The 16602-nt window shown below is 44.4% G+C and overlaps 1 protein-coding gene across 3 annotated transcripts in view; it reads right to left on the reverse strand.

Annotated features, from left to right (window-relative positions):
- The window catches only part of FAM126B (family with sequence similarity 126 member B), a 1024500-nt gene that overhangs the window by 390162 nt on the left and 617736 nt on the right, over positions 1-16602 (reverse strand). The gene's annotated exons all lie outside the window — the stretch shown is intronic.

Raw genomic sequence — 16602 nt, forward strand, 5'->3', positions numbered from 1 at the left:
TGTCACTTTTTATCATTGCTACCAAAAATATCGTATGGCACCCAATTACTACAATGTACATAGTTCTGATACCGGCTTTTACAGGTTGAAGAACTTTTTATTCCACTGCCTTGCTTTGTAAGTACATGTGAATTCAGTGAGCATTATGAAAGGTCTGGTAGAACAGCTTGCTATGAACACTTACAAAAAACTCAAGATCTTGTTGCACCCTGAATGCAGAGCCTGTAAAAGTAAAACAGCTTATATCTGTACATATGATTTACTATCTTTGTCCTTAATGTTAACAGCTTAGAATGAAATAAAAGCAGTTGTGAGGCCAGGAGAAGTAAAGACCCTTTATCAAAAGTGCTGTTTTACATTTACTGTACACCTTTATCGGAAAGTAGATCAGCCAGAATAAATACGTAATCGTAATTCACAGTGTTGGAAAGACATCCCAACTACAATAAAACAAATTACTCCTATTCACAGCTTCAAAATAAACCTAAAACGTCACCTTAATAAGGCACAGCTTTATCAATGCTAATCTCCCCCAGGATAAAAATCAACCCTCTGATAATACAGATTTCAGTACACATTACTGCTATTTATCTGCTGCATGGCCTAACTTTGATGTGGGGTTACATGAGGCGCTCTGTTTAGCTACGAGATTCAACATAAGGCTACCGTGCTGTATGTTCATAGACTAAGCCCTCTAATTTGTCACTGCTAGCACTCAGTACAACAATACTCATGTTTACAAATGCACATTAAAAACATAATAAAATATATTTATTCTATGTATAAATTGCTGCTAAATGCTGCATGCATATATAGAATATTTCCTTTAAGGTTATAAATTATTGGAGCTTTTCTCCTCAGGCTTTTATTTCAATCCTATGCAGTCAGACTTTTCCAGTAAACAAAAGTAAGCAAGTAAATAAATAAAACAATGTAAATACAGGAAATAATTTTAAATAAATAAAGACGAGGAAAAGATAACAAGATTAATGGTTTGATATAGATTTAAAAAGTAAATAAAAACTAGGGAAATGAAAACTCACTTAAAAGTCTAATATGTATTTAGAAGTGATTTACCAGCAGTTACTACTGTCAGAATACAAAATATTGCATGTTGATTTAAGCAAGCAACAACTGAAGTTTGCCAAGGCCATTCACATAAAATAAGAGTAACACATCACAGAAATAAAAAAATACATCTGTGGGACTTGTGGTACAAACAAAATAAATAAAGTGGACAACTGGGCAGAGGAGTTTTAGTCATCTACAGGTACACTGATTTACATTAAAAAAAAAAAAATATATATATATATATATATATATATATATATATATATATATATATTCATAAGATAAAAGCCAGGAATTATACCTATGATTTTTAAGTGTAATTTCCAGTCAATACTAGGATTTCATTATAATTTTATTGTACATCTATATATTGGACATTAACACAGATTAAAGGCAAGGAACATTCAATACAGTAAACTGAAATTGTTATATATTATTAAAAAAGATGAGCAGAAATACAGTTTGTGGTGACTGAGTGCCACAGCCTAAAATGCCAAATTCAATGAATACACCATATTTTATCAGTACTCAAGCAGTCTAAATTCAGGATTTACATACATGTTCACAAAATAATGGGAAATCAGTCTCTGATTCCATCTGAATCCAGAGATGTAATCAGAGAATGTGCAGCCTAGTATGGCACTCCAATTTCATGCCCTTGTCCTGCTTATAAATGATTCCAGTCATTACCAATTAATTACAGCTTGCAAACTGTCATAGGTTCATAGGTGTGTACTAGGTTATGGCCCTGGAGCCTTTACAAGCCTAGCCCATAGAAGTGCCCTGGCATTGTGCCGCCTGACGTTAGTTCCCAGTGCCTCTATCAAACAGCCACTGCAGTGATCCCTGGGGTGAACTTTCTATTACCCATCCACTCATCAAGATCTCTCTTGAAGAGGGACAGCAAGGTGCTCTGCTTGACATGTACGGGAAGTCTATTCCACAGCATTGGCAGTCTCTGGGTGAGGAACCTGTCACTCCAGCAAGTTCTGTTGATTGTGGTAATGAGGTTGAGGTCTCTGGAGCGTGTGGTGCAGAGGGATTGGGATTTCTTTAGATGTAGCATTTCTAACAGAGCTGGGTCAGACATGGCTTTGTAAGTCAAGCAGAGATCGCCTCTAAGTAGGCGATATGAGACAGAGAATAGCTGGAGTCTTCTGAGTCTGTCCATGGAGTACATGTGTTTAACGCCTAGGATCCTCTTCGTGAGGTACTTCTGTGGCCTCTCCAGCTGTTGCAGGTGTCTATTAAGGTACATGCCAAACAGGGCATTATACTCAATAATTGGTCTAATGAGGGAAGAGTAGAGAGACGATGATCTCTTTCTTCCTGAATGCAAAACCCTTGGTAATGAGATGTGCCACACAGAAGGACTTTCTGACTACAGTGGCAATGTGGTGGTCAAAGGAGAGGTTGCTGTCAACCTGCGCCCCCACATCTCTTATAACACCTTCAGTGTTCAGTGGGCTCCTATCAATATGGTAATTAGTGAGAACTGAGTTTTTACTAAAGGGGATGATGACACATTTTTTGGCATTAAGCTTAAGGCCATGGTTTTGACACTAGTCATTGGTCTTAGTGAGGCCTTTCTGTAGGATGTCTGCATCACTTAGGGAGTTAATAAGGCTCCCAGCTTTCAGTTGTCTGTGACCTTGGTCAGCCAGAGTTCCTTTGTGTTGGCCTGGACTTCTGAGAAGTAGATGCTGAACAGGACAGGACCCAGGACCGATCCCTGTGGGACTCCACTCGTGGCTGGTCGGCAGTCTGATATGCAGTCTATTTTCACACTGTGTGTTCTATCTGTGAACCAATTTGCAACCCACCTAGTATTATAGGGGTTGATGCCTAGTTTGGTGAATTTATCAATAATTTCCGAATGAGGAATGGTATCAAAGGCCTTGGCCAAATCGAGGTAGGCTGTATGCACTGCCTTACCTTCATCCACAGCCCTGGAGACAGACTCAAAGAAGTCAACCAGGTTGAGCAGGCATGATCTCCCTTTCACAAAGACAAATTGTGTGGGGTCTAGAGTTTGGAGATTTCCTATATCTTTGTTAATCAGGTCCATGATGATGCGCTCCATAGCTTTACATATCAGAATCATCAGGCTAATGGGGCGATAATTCCCAGGGTCTGTAGTTGCTCCCCCTTTATGGACAGGGATGACTGTAGCAGTGCGCCATTTGGTATGGACAAAGCCTGAGGTGAGGCTGTGACTGAACAGGGCACACAGATGTGATGCCAGTTCGCTTTGTAGTTCATGCAGAACACACCCAGGGATATAATCGAGTCCCATGGAAGCTGTATTCTTGGTCTTGAACAATGCAGCTTTAACCTATGCTGCAGTAATGCTAGGTACCTGGCATTCTTCTAGCATTGTGATTGATCCTTTAGGGGGGAGAGAGGGATAAAGTTGGCACTGAATCTATCGAATAGTATGATGGCAATATCTGTTGGCTCAGTAAAGGAGGACCATTGTGCAGTAACTCAGAGAAAATCTGGGTATTGCCGTGGAAGTTCTTGATATAACTGTAGAAGGCTTTGTGATTGTTTTTAGTGTCTGCCTCAATTCTGCCTTCATAGCTGGCTTTAGAGGATTTGATGAGGATCTCAACTTTTTGTTGAGGCTAATAAGGCAATTTTTCCAGTCTTGGGACTTCACCTTTTTTCTGCAACAGTTTCTTCCTTCTGTTGTAGAGTTTATTAATGGCAGGGGACCACCAGATTGGCTTCCTTTTTTTTGAAGGAGAGCATCTTATCTCTGTTGGGTATGGCTAGTTCCATGCATTTATGTACATGTTCATACAGTGTATTGTTGTATGATTCGGCAGTCATGCAGCTATTTTCCATTGGCATGAGTGCTGTGAAGTCAGCCACCTCTGTTTTTATGAGCCCAAAGTCAGCTTTGGAGAAGTTTTTCAAGGTGGTTACCTTTGCGGAGGGTGTGGGTGAGCTGTGGATTTCCATGGTGATTAGTTTATGGTCAGATCTGACCAGGGAGGGATTGACTACTGGTGTAAAGCAAGGGTCGCCCATGTTAGTAATAACCAGGTCAAGGATGTTACTTCCTCTAGTGGGGGTCAGAATAAGCTGGTCCAGGGCACTGAAACTGATGAATTCCAGGAAGCATTGGGCCAGTGTATTGGTGCTTGAGTAGTTCTCCCTGTTGATGGAAGGGTAGTTGAAGTCTCCTAGTATGAGAGTGTTGGGTTAGACTTTGATAGATTCCAGGATGCTTAGGAACATGGAGTGAGTCTAGGGACATGGTTGGGGACCTATAGCAGGCTATGACCTGAATCACCATCTTACCCAGTGTTAGTTGTACCTAAAGTATCTCAGATGCGTTATGCTCGGCTACTAGTCTGGAGGTGTGCATATCCTTTATGAATATGTTGACACCACCGCCTTTGGAGCTACGATCCATGTTTCGGGGCCAAAAGGTGTGGAATAAGTTATAGATTGGTAGTGCAGGGATGCTTTCTGCCGCTTTAAATCAGGTCTCTGTTGCAGCACAAATGTCGATGTTCACCATTTTGAGGAGTGCTTCGAGTGAGTGCATCTGGAGATTTAGACTTCTAGCATAGAGCAGCATGGCTCTTAGATTGCATTTATTTATAGCTGTTATGGTGGTACTTTGGCCTTTGGAACACCACCTTAAAAAAAGGGACTATAGGGTGGCAAGAGCCTTAGCCAGTACCGAGAAATCCAGGGGTGACAAATGCAGGCCATCTTTGGCAAAGTATCAAGGTCTGTCAGTCATGTCGTCCCAAGCAGACAGACACTGGATCCCCTTAGAGTGACACCAGAAACGTATTCAATTGTTGAAGCCAATCATTTTTTGTTTGTACTGCAGTATCATTCTGGGTGATGGTAGGATACTGCTCAGGGCTGGGGTCATACCTGCCTTGGCCACATAATCGGGGAGCTCCACCATATCTCTTTTGATGTAGTCCAAGGACGTGCATCTCAGGTCATTCACACCCACATCGACAATGACAGAGTCATATGTGCACTTGTTGTGGAGTGACCTGAGTGCGTGTGTTATGTGTCGGATTCTGGCACCTGATAACGGACTGTTACCTTCTCCTTATTCAACCTAGTGAGTGGGACATCTGTGTGACTCACTATTGAGTCACCTATGATTAGTGTATTGGGCAAGGTGTTTAGCCTTAGGGGCTTAGGTTGAGGGCACACTATGGAGGTGAGCTATGTGTCCTGTGGTTTGTGCTGTGTTGTGGTGGTCAAGTGCGTTTCTGTCTTAGAGGCCTTTGCTGTTTGGGTAAATTTCTAGTGACAGCCTCCGCGAAGATGGGTGTGTGGTTTGTGTTTTTATGTCAGAGATGTGATGGTGGGTGTTCTGGAGGGCTGTGTGGTGCAGGTGTTGACCTTCTCCTCTTGACCAGCTAGTCCAGTCTTGGATGGAGAGTGTATAGCTTCCAATTTGATGATATAAGTGCAAATCTGAGTGTTGGGAGGTAGGAGGAGAAGGTTGTTTTTGTACATGAGGCAGTTACTACACTGCCTTAGAATGCCCAAGTGCACCAGATTAATAAGAGAAAGCACAGGGAACTGCCCTTTAATCATGCCAGGAGGAGTGGTCATAACTACTAAGTACTGAAGCTATTTCTGTGAAGAATAACTAGTGCTGATGGCAATTAGATGTGCTACAATAATTGTTAAAAAACCTGTTGAACTGCAAAGCGATTAAGCTATTTAAAGTGCAAGAGAGAAAAAACTAGCAAGATTCAAGGGAAAAACTGAAGAGCAGACTTTCTGGCACCAGTAATAGTTTACCTCAGCTCGGCGCCGCTAGGTGGAGCTTAAACAAGCGTAAACCCATGCAAGCGCGGGCTTTTAAACCAGAAAGTTGAAAGGGATGGAAAAACTGCCCAAAACAGCCAATAAACTACAATTTCTGAGCCAGAAACCACTCCTCTTGTGGTAGACAGGCAACCTAGTGCTTACCACTCCCACTGATAAGCTAGAAGGCTTCCCTCCAACACAGAAAGGCTTGGGGGGCTCAGAAGCTTACAAACAGTCCTGGATACAGCAAATCTGTATCTGGACTAGACTAGTTACAGGAAAGGTGGGAAACAAGCTTAGAACTTTTTATTTATTTATTTATTTTTACAGAAAGGCAGCTAAAAGTGCAGTAAAAACAATTCAAATGCAGTGCAAGCTAGCACACTTGAGTGTGTAAGCAATATTAAAGCAAATACAGTTTAAATAAATAAAATTAAATTAAAAAATGACTAAAAACAAGTGCAGAAAGCAGTAAATTAAGAAAAAATCAAAATGGAGGCACTTAGAGTATCTCTATCCCATTCCTGATGCTCTTGCAGTCTGCAGCACACCAAAACTGGATCCACAGAGCTTAAACAAGCACAAACCCATGCAAACATGGGCTTTTAAACCAGAAAGTTGAAAGGGATGGAAAAACTGCCAAACGGCCAATGAACTATACTTTCTGGGCCAGAAACCACTCCTCTTGTGGTAGATAGGCTACCTAGTACTTACCACTCCCACTGATGAGCTAGAAGGCTTCCCTCTAACACAGAAAGGCTTGGGGAGCTCAGAAGCGTACAAACAGTCCTGGATTCAGCAAATCTGCATCTGGACTAGACTAGTTACAGGAAAGGTGGGAAACAAGCGCAAATGCGGGCTTGTAAACCAGAAAGTTGAAAGCGATGAAAAAACTGCCCAAACGGCCAATAAACTACAATTTCTGGGCCAGAAACCAGGCCTCTTTTGGTAGATAGACTACCTAGTGCTTACCACTCCACTGATAAGCTAGAAGGCTTCCCTCCAACACAGAAAGGCTTGGGGGCACAGAAGTTTACGAACAGTCCTGGGATTCAGCAAATCTGTATCTGGACTAGACTAGTTACAGGAAAGTTAAACTGTTCTTTTTTCTTCCTTTCTTAAGATAGCAACAAAATAAACACACATTTTATAAACTCTCAGTTCTGCCATTAAGTGATTGTCATCTCAAATAGATAGCACAGAAAGATTTTAAAAAGTGTTATCAATATACATAGCAACACAGCACCTTATCACTATGTTTAACATTCAAGAATTTACACATTGTCACAAAGTGACTGTGATTGTTTATAGACAACACAGAAACAGAATGACAGCCTACAGCTGTCTTACAAAATAAAATATAATAAAGTAATAGCTTGAAGGTTTATATGCTGACTATCTGTGATCATGTACTGTTACCATGGGAAACCCTGCCTATAAGGGTCTGGATACGCTGATATGCATCTCTTACAAGCTGGCACCAAAGATAGTTTTCCTTCCCTTCCTACGGCTCTGACTCTGTCTGAAGAGTCTACAGTGATGTATACTGTAAGCCTATTCACTGCTGATGAATAATCCTGTATGACGTATAATAGCTTGGTTTCTGCTGCTATGTGATCCACCAGAACAATTAACCTAGTCAACATTCACCAACAATTCTTGATATGTGATTCCACAACACAATCACTTGCTTGACTGCTGGAGACATGGGTTCCTACAGTAAGACCACAGGCCTAACTGCTACTGATGTAATATATTGCACTGAAGCCAATGACCTGTCTATGTCAATGTACCATTAAAGCAATTAAATGCTAGGCTGCAGCAGATGTGTGATCACACAGAACATACATTACTGACCACACTGGTCCTGACGTGTGGTCCACACTACTGACTTCACCACTGCTGAAGCATGCAGCTATAGTATTGGCAAAATAGTTAAGGTGTTTACCTTACACACACAAGGTGCAGGGTTTGAGTCTCACTTTTGAAAGGGAAATTGGCTAGGCCTAAAATGGCCCATAAGGGCAGCTAGAGTAGTACTTACCTATGAATATCAATGGACAGAGTTTTGAAGTGCCATGCCACACAGAGGGTTATTGCAGTTAATTAAAAACATTACAGTTATGTTCCCTTGCACGTATTTCTCTGGCACTGGAAAGCCTCAACAGTCATGGTGCCAAAAAAAGGACACACAAAATGAACTTCTTCCAATGTTAACTGCACACATTAAACACTAGGCAGAGGGGACAGCTTCCCCACTCTGTCTGTAGGGATTGCTGCTCCCTGCTTTCCCCTAACTAAATATTCTGAGTTTCATGTTGGCACAGCTCATTGTAAATGGCATATTTGTTACAGGGAGTCAATCTGATATCTGAAGAAATAAATGGGCCCCTCTCTAACATTCAGGACACATATCCTTCTACAGTGGAAGAGTGCAAGAGAAAAATGTAATTTGCATGTAATAATGTTTTGGGTGTTCGATTTACTGTTAAAAGAAGTGGATTTGAAACACTGTTTAACGTGGGATGCAGTACAAAAACAACCATAACTTCAGCACTTAACTTTTTCACATCAAATTTTCCATACGTTGTTCTGTCTTTCGGCTTTTCCCAGTTAGGGGTCGCCACAGCGGAACTCCGGTCCGCTAATGATTGGCAGTAGATTTTTACATGCTGAGTTGCCGGCCCTGACACACAAACTTCAACGAAGGTACGCCCATTCACGCACGTCTCCACACAGAAGACGCTCTAGCTGAGAATCGAACAGGACGTCTTACTGTGAGGCGACAACGTTACCGCAGTATCAAATACAATCTTTAAATTCTCATCTCATGAATTATATGACCATCATTGCATAATTATGTTAAATATATCACTTCACCAACTGAATGCATAACAGCAACTTTTGAAAGAATTGCATGAGGATAGCTACATAGTTCAGAAGGTGACAACACATACACAGTATGTTGAAACTTAGGTGTGAAAGTGCTAAGAAATAGTGAAGTTATGTGTGTTTGTTTTAACAGTAAGAAACAAATTATTTAATAACAACTAAAGTGCAAAATCAGCAGCAGTAAAGTCGACAAGAAGATTTTATCTGTTAACTTTTATCTTAAACTTTGTCTCATGAGCCTGGCATGACCACACTTACTAAGGTGTAAAATAAAATAAATCATACCACAGAAAGTCCACAGTTGAACTCAGTTTATGCAATTGTGCTAACAGAAATATTTTACGAGTGGGGAGATGTACTATGACAGGACAGTAATTTAAAAAGAAGCCCCTGTTAGGACAATTTTTTTTTATTAAACCACAGAAAATAGTCTAAAGCTGAAATGAGTTTATGCAATCCTGCAGGGCAGGATTTTTTAGTGTACTGAAGGATTACTGTTCGGCTTTCATCACATGTTCTTAGTTTCAGCAAATGTTATCATGACTAAAGTCCTTTCCTATACTGTTGTTAGTTCTGTCAGCCATGATCCATGTTGTTTGACAACATTCTTACTTTGCATTTCATGCATTTTACTGCAGAAACCTTGTTAACCTTTTAGTTTCAGCTTTTGGTTACACACATAATTAAATTACATTATCTGCATGAAGTACTGCTATACAAGCCTATGTACAACTAAACTGACAAATTAGGGGAATGCAATGGTGCAGTGGTCAGCTGTACAAGGTCTACGTGTTCTCTGTGCCCACATGGGGTTTAGACTGGGGCTTCAGTTTCCCTCCACATTCCGGAGATATGCAGCAGAAGGCAAACTGGCAGGCCTTCAAATGGCCCATAGATCTGCAAAGCCAAATGCAAATGGTTGAGGGCATCCTGTGAGAGAATGGTGTTCTGATCATGACTAGTTTCTTGCTCTGTATCCTCTGACTTTCAGGATAGGATCTGCCTCCCCTGCAACCACGAAATGAATGAATGGACTCAGTTTACTACTGCCACAGGATGCTGTATTTTTAATAACATGTCCTTTTTGATTCTCAGTAAATGGTACTGTCAACATGGACCCAGAATGCACAGTTACCATCTTGGCTAACAAATTCAGCTCAAATTTCACTCCAGAAATTATAATCTCTGTTTTTCCAAACACCAGCAGAGACCAACCCCCCACCCCCCCCCCCCCCACCCAGTCATCTGTATTGACCAAATCTAATCCACCCTCGATAAAAAAAAAAAATTTAACATCTCTGTGGGGCCAGACTACACAGCCATCTGCTTACTGGAAAGCATAAAGTATTGGCTAGACAAATCTCTCCTAAATATCTTTAATCACAGTCTATCCGCAGGATAGGATTATGATGAATGCAGAGCAGAAAATGCCATAATCATTTTGCTCCATAAGGGTGTTCCCTCCACTGACCTGACGGGCTCACTAGCCTTATCAGTCAAAGAACAAATTACTTTAGAACTAATCAATAATGATATACAAGATCTGCAGACTCTAGACCCTTCACAGTCTGGCTTTATCAAAGGTAAACCATACCTTATAAATCTTGTTAGATTTTCCAAAAAGTCACCAAAGTCCTAAATAAAAGATTTTCCACCTGTACTGAAGCATTTGATATAATCTTCCTCTCTGGCATTATAAATAAATTAACCTAAATAAACAAACCCTTTTGCAGTTCATTGGATTGTTAACTAGCTATCACACAGATCACATTTGATCAAAATAAATGGCACCCTAATAAAAAGGCAAACTGTATGTGCTGACATCCCTCAATGTTCTGTCCTAGGCCTGATAGCAGAGTAAAGGCAAAGAGAAAGGGACATCAGAGTCAAGTGAAAGATCCTCTCTGATTGAGTTTTAGATGAATCTAGAACAAAGGCTGATGTTAAAAAAGAGATAATTAGTAGAGATTATAAATAATGTGCGACACCTATAAGAAAATGGTACAAAAGACTGGGAAGTGAGAATAGAAAAACAATCTACAAAGGAGCAGTGGGAGGACATCTGTATGGCTCCCAAGTATGCAACAAAGTCTAGAAGGTTTATGGGTTTTGCATGGAAGTGTTTCCATGTGTATTTTATACTCCAAGTAGACATCAGAGAATTTCCCTTCAGGTAGACAGCAGATGCTAGAGGTGTGATGGGAGTAGGTGGAAGGAAGATGACTGCTGTAACCAACATTTACTTTACTATTATACGGGCAGAGTTGGGGGATGTCTGATGTCAGCAGTCTCTGCAATACTATTAGGTAAGGTGGGAGATGCCACTTTCTTGACACCAGCAGTCACTTTATTACTACAAGTGGCAAGTTGAGAAGGATGTTGACCCTTGATACACGCTTTTGCATTTACTGTTCCATGGAAGAGTTACAGTTTAAATACAGGGAGGATGAAAGATGGATACAAGGGCACAACTAGGCCTTTACCGTGCATGGTATAACACTTTTTAAATGCAGTAAAACAGAGCACCTCACTGACTCTATTCAAACGAAATCTATATAACTGGATGGGAGACCGCAAATTCGCCCTTGCATTGGCTCCCATGTCTCTCATGGATGGGGGTAGCTGGTGTTGATCACAGACCCACTCTGTTGATAAATTTACTCTGCAAACTACCCAAAAAGAACAAATGGGATAACTTGGAATTAACATAGCTAAGCTTTTAAAGGGTCTAGGGCCGCTAGCCACATAACCTCTTATGAACCTATGTAATGAGATGAAAGACTTGTTTTGCCTGTGCTGTTCCTGATCTACTGGTAGAGTAATTGTGGAAATTAGAAGTTATGTACTCACCATAACGTTCCATCTGAGTAGGTATCTTCATTTGTCTGCAACCTTTGGGGATACGGATCCGAGCCGGCAACTTTTACCACAGCATAGATCCGAGCTCCTAGCTCCTCCCTTTACCCAAAATCCCCTGCCAACCCTAACTGACCTCAGATCAAGTTTGCCCGATATAAGTAATGTAAAAGTGCCCCGGAAGGGGCTAATCCAAGACAGATCCTAAAGGTCAGGGGGAAGGAGGGGGGGATGGTTGCAGACAAATGAAGATACCTACTCAGATGGAACGTTATGGTGAGTACATAACTTCTAAATCTGAAGTAGGAACTTCATTTGTCAGCAACCTTTGGGACAGAGTCCCCAGCTACCTGAGTCCTGGGTGGCCTTATGGAAGAACATTCCGGAGCACTGCAGAGCCAAAGGACGCCCTACCTCTGGAGACAACATCCAGTTTGTAATGGCTGATAAAGGTATGAGATGAGGCCCAAGTGGCTGCGGAACAAATATCATCTAAGGGGACCCTAGATTTAAAAGCCGCCAAAGCAGCGACGGCCCTAGTAGAATGAGCTCGAACCCCCTGAGGTGCAGGCCTTCCTGAACTTTGGTACGCTAAGAGGATACAATTAGCTATCCACCGTGATAGTGTAACTTTAGAAATTGATTTGCCTAAACTTGTTTTGGCAAAGGAATCAAACAACTGGTCAGATTGCCTATGACCAGCAGTTCGATGAGTATAAAAACTTAATTGTCTGTGCACATCCAAGGAATGCAGTTTATATTCTCCTTTGTTTTGGTAATGGGGGAAGAACATGGGAAGATTAATAGATTGATTAATATTAACTTCTGAAGACACCTTAGGCAGAAAGGACGGATTGATCCTGAGGTAAACTATCTGGATGGAAGGATAAATACGGCGGCTTAACGCATAGAGCCTGAAGTTCAGAGACCCTTTTAGCTGAAGTAATGGCCACTAGGAAGGCCGTTTTCCAAGAGAGATATTTAAGATCAACCATGGCCGCCGGCTCGTAAGGGGGGCTAGTCAAGGCTTGGAGAACCAAAGACAAATCCCATGGGGGTACTACCTCCCTGACTGGAGGCCTGAGAAGGAAGGTACCCTTGAGGAAAGCTTTACAAAGCTTAGCAGTCATCAGAGGGCCTGATTCATGCCCTACATGATAATGCGAAATCGCTGCCAGTTGTACCTTGACTGTAGAGCAGCTAGCCCCTTGATAAAAAAGGGTAGTTAAGAATTCCAAAACCGACGTGAGAGGCGCCGTGAAAGGATCCAAGTGATGGTGTTCTGCCCAGATTGAGAAACATTTCCACTTGCTTCGTTAGACTCTTCTGGTGGAAGGTTTATGTGCTGCTACTAGGATGGCTTTGACTGGTGAGGAGATTCCGGGAGTCCTAATCAGGAGTGGAACTGGAGCAACCAAGCTGTCAGCTTGAGGTTGACCAGGTTGGGGGCCTGGAGACCCAGAGGGTGGGTAATGAGATCCGGGAGTGGATCCAGAATCCATGGTGGATGAATTAGGTGAGACCACAGGTACAGGAACCATGTTTGACGAGGCCAGAATGGGGCAATGAGGATCATTTTGCTCCCCAGCCGACTGGCTTTCTGTAGGAGTTTCAGCATCATAGGCAACGGAGGATAAGCGTAAAGGAGACCGGGAGGACAAGCATGTACTAGAGAGTCTCTCGGGGACTTCCCTTGAGGGGGAATTAGAGCGAAGTAACTGTTGCATTTGGTATTTGAAGGAGAGGCAAAAAGATCGCAACATGGTTGTCCCCATAGGGCAAATATTTGTTTTGCTACTAGAGGATTGAGAGACCATTCATACGGAGTCAGGATCAAACGACTGAGCCTGTCTGCTAGGATGTTGGACCGTCCCGGAATGTGCATTGCAATAAGAAAGCGGTTGATGGAAATCACCCATTCCCACACTCTCATGGCCTCGCGACAAAGGGGATAAGACCTGGTTCCCCCCTGTTTGTTGATGTACCAGACAACTGACATGTTGTCCGTTTGTACTGCAATTGTCCCAATCGGTAGAAGGCTGTGAAGTGCCTGCAACGTCAAAAGCACTGCCCTCATCTCTAGGACATTGATATGCAAGGAGGTCTCTGTGTCGTTCCACGTGCCTTGGACTGTTTTGCCTGAATAGTGCCCCCCCCCCCACCCCAGGCGAGAGGCGTCCGTGGTCACTGTGGCGACGGGGGAAGGCATCAAAAATGGTCGTTCCATGTGGAGACTCGGGAACCGGAGCCACCACATGAGCGACGTTCTGCAAGCCCTGCTTAGGGGAATAGGATGGGACAACAGGGGGTTGCGAGACAGGGACCATTGTACTTGGAGGGTCCATTGCAGTACCCTCATATTTAGGCAGGCTAGGGGTAGTAGAGGAATAGCTGCCGCCATGGACCCTAGAGCCCTCAGCATCAATTCCGCAGGTGGAGCAGGAAGAATGAGAATGGCCTTGACATGCAACCTCAGGTTCTGAAGCCGATCGGGAGTTAAGAAGGCAAGCATTATCCTGGAATCCAATCTGGCCCCTATAAAATCTATCACCTGTGAGGGGACTAGAGAGGATTTGGTCATGTTGATAGTTAACCCTAGATGTGGAGCAAGGTCGAGGAAGTAATCCCTGCCTGAACAAAGCAGATGCCTTGTTGGGGCGATGAGGAGCCAGTTGTCCAGGTACGGAAAGACCTGAATTCCCTGAAGTCTCAGGTGGGCCGCTATGACCGCCAAGACTTTGGTGGACACCCTGGGGGCAGAGGTGAAAATCGAAGGGAAGGGCCCTGAACTGAAAATGACCAGCTCCCAGCCGGAAGCGGAGGAACATCCTGGAGCGTCTGTCCACTAGGATGTGGTAGTACACATCCTTGAGGTCTATCGAGCACATCCAATCGTTCTCCCGTAATAGGGGGAGAATAGATTGCAAGGTGACCATTTGGAACTTTTGTTTGGGTACTGCCAAGTTCAGGAGAGAGAGATCGAGAATGGGTCTCAAGTCCCCTGTCTTTTTTGGCACCAGAAAGAACCTGGAGTAAAACCCCGATCCGAACTGATCTGGGGGGACGGGTTGGATGGCTCTTTTTTGTAAAAGCTGCTGAATTTCTGTAGCAGCTGCCTCCCTCTGATTGGGTGGTATGTCGGGGAGGCTTCTGATTTTGGGGGTTACAATAAGGGGAATTTGGTAACCTCTGGATATGATGCAAAGCACCCAGCGATCTGTTGTTATGGACTCCCACATTGCTAGGTTCTTGAAGACGCCCTGACTGCCTCCAGAGTGGAGCAGCCGGGCAACCCCTCAGGGGTTCTGCGTGGGCCTCTCAGAGAAGGGTTCTCTGGACCCAAAGTTTCTGGGACCCCCTCTGCCTCTTGGGCGGCGTCCTCCCTGTCCTCCTCTGCCACGAGAGGACTGGTTGTCCGGAGCAGACTGGGACTGATGCGATTTTTGGAACCACATCTTCTTCTGACCCTTTTGGTTCTTAGAAAAGGACCTCTGGGGAGCAGAGAAGCAGACTCCGACGGCAGACAACGTCTTCCCTTCTTTCTCACTCTGGACTAAAGTGTCACGAATGGTTTTGCCAAAAAGTGCAGAACCATCAAAAGGGGCATTCGCGAATGACGCCTTAAAGGGTTCCGAGAAGTCACAGTGTCGGAGCCAGGCCGGACGCCTGATTACCAGGCCGGCTCCACTGGCTCTTGCGGCTCCTTCAGTGGCGTGTGACAAGAGCCGCATAGAGGTGTTAGAAACTGAACGTAGAGTAGACATTCGGGAGGAGTACAGATGCTTGTCTCCTTCCGACATGGACTCTGGGGGGGGATGCAGTGTATTCTTTTATTAGATCCCGCTGCATCTGGATGACGTGTGCCATATAGTTCAGCGCTCTCATGGAGAAGGTTGCTGAACTAAAAACCCGCTTCCCTAGGCGGTCCATCGCTCGAGAGTCCTTACTCGGAGGGTGGACCGCAGAGCTCTCCTGAGCCAGCTCTCTCTTGGTGGCAGCCGCCACCAACATGGCATCCACAGGGGGACCTTTGCTCCAGTGGGTTCTCTCAGCAGGGGGACTCAGGATCCTATCCGGGAGCTTGGGGATTGGCTCCACAGTGTCCGGCTCCTTCCAAGCCCTGGTGGAAATAAGGTCCACCAGGGGGTTGGGGGGAGGGGACACCCAAGAGGTACATGGCCCAACTTCGAACGCCTCTAGGAATACAGACTTATCGGAGGAAGCCTTGGGGGCAGACCACCCCCCCAATCCTGAGCAGCTCCATGATGTCTCCAAAGAAGACATCCTCGGGGGGGTGACCTTGGGGAGCCTTCCCCTTCATCTAAGTCCGTATCTTCGGTAAGGGACTCAGGGGAGTCCATGTGCCTCCTCTTACACTTGGCTTTGTGAGGGACCTCTTCGGGGGGGCTGTCCGAGGAAGACTCACCAACAATATGACGTTCTGCAGGAACACCCAGAGACGTTGAAGCAGGCTGTCCCGAAGGCTGGGTGATGGGAGCCCGGACCAGCTGAGAGGAAGTGCAGGGAGGAGCCGAAGCCAGGACCGGGGGTCCGGATACACTCAACAGTGCCCTCTCCACCACCGCAAAAGCCGAGGGGGAGCTACACTCAATAGGCTCCGAGAGTCGGCTCCCACTCGGATCCGAAGCAGGGACTGGATCCGGGGCTGAGACCCTCGGATCCGAAGGACCCGTGTGCTCCGACCGGGACAAAGCCGAAGTCACACAAAGTCCCTCGGATCCAAAGCTCCGCCCACGGCTCCGAGAGGTCGGATCCGACAAACTCGAGGGATCAGTCGGCGCCGAAGCAACTAGTACTGTCGGCTCCAACATATCCCTGGATCCGATGTGGCTCGGCTCCGAGTGCTCCGAACCTGGGAAGCGAGAAGGAGCAATTGGGGCAAAAGATGGGGTCGAACTCCCCCCCAGAGGGGGGGGGGGGGAGGCAAGAGCACTCCCATCTGCAGCTGGCCCTGGATGA

This window comes from Protopterus annectens, chromosome 6.part1, assembly GCF_019279795.1.
Source record: "Protopterus annectens isolate FY-2018-M chromosome 6.part1, PAN1.0, whole genome shotgun sequence".
NCBI classification, from domain to species: domain Eukaryota; kingdom Metazoa; phylum Chordata; order Ceratodontiformes; family Protopteridae; genus Protopterus; species Protopterus annectens.